The 597-nt window shown below is 70.2% G+C and overlaps 1 protein-coding gene across 2 annotated transcripts in view; it reads left to right on the top strand.

The window, feature by feature from the left end:
• Positions 1-459: 459 nt before the first annotated feature.
• The window catches only part of LOC144955036 (valine--tRNA ligase, mitochondrial-like), a 14,849-nt gene continuing 14,711 nt past the window's right edge, over positions 460-597 (top strand). The window contains exon 1 of one of the 2 annotated variants that reach the window (XM_078885380.1): positions 460-597. This exon is cut by the window's right edge and continues 388 nt beyond it. The gene's annotated coding sequence lies outside the window, so the exon portion shown is untranslated. The other variant, XM_078885379.1, reaches the window with a different exon arrangement.

The raw sequence follows: 597 nt of genomic DNA, 5'->3' as shown, positions 1-597 counted from the left end.
CCGTGTCCCTGTCCACGTGTCTCTGTCTCCCCTGTCCCTGTGTCTCCCCCTGTCCCAGTGTCTCTGTCTCCCCTGTCCCCGTGTCCCTATCCCCGTGTCTCTATCTCCCCCTGTCCCCGTGTCTCCCCCTATCCCCGTGTCTCCCCCTGTCCCCGTGTCTCCCCCTGTCCCCGTGTCTCCCCCTGTCCCCGTGTCTCCCCCTGTCCCCGTGTCTCCCCCTGTCCCCGTGTCTCCCCCTGTCCCCGTGTCTCCCCCTGTCCCCGTGTCTCCCCCTGTCCCCGTGTCTCCCCCTGTCCCCGTGTCTCCCCCTGTCCCCGTGTCTCCCCCTGTCCCCGTGTCTCCCCCTGTCCCCGTGTCTCCCCCTGTCCCCGTGTCTCCCCCTGTCCCCGTGTCTCCCCCTGTCCCCGTGTCTCCCCCTGTCCCCGTGTCTCCCCCTGTCCCCGTGTCTCCCCGTGTCTCCCCCTGTCCCCGTGTCTCCCCCTGTCCCCGTGTCTCCCCCTGTCCCCGTGTCTCCCCCTGTCCCCGTGTCTCCCCCTGTCCCCGTGTCTCCCCCCCCCACCCAGCCCCACGTGGTTGTCTGCGAGCCGCGATGCTACA

The sequence above is a fragment of the Lampetra fluviatilis genome, unplaced genomic scaffold (assembly GCF_964198595.1).
Source record: "Lampetra fluviatilis unplaced genomic scaffold, kcLamFluv1.1 SCAFFOLD_1374, whole genome shotgun sequence".
Lineage (NCBI taxonomy): Eukaryota > Metazoa > Chordata > Hyperoartia > Petromyzontiformes > Petromyzontidae > Lampetra > Lampetra fluviatilis.
This window is presented reverse-complemented; position numbering and strand designations above follow the sequence as displayed.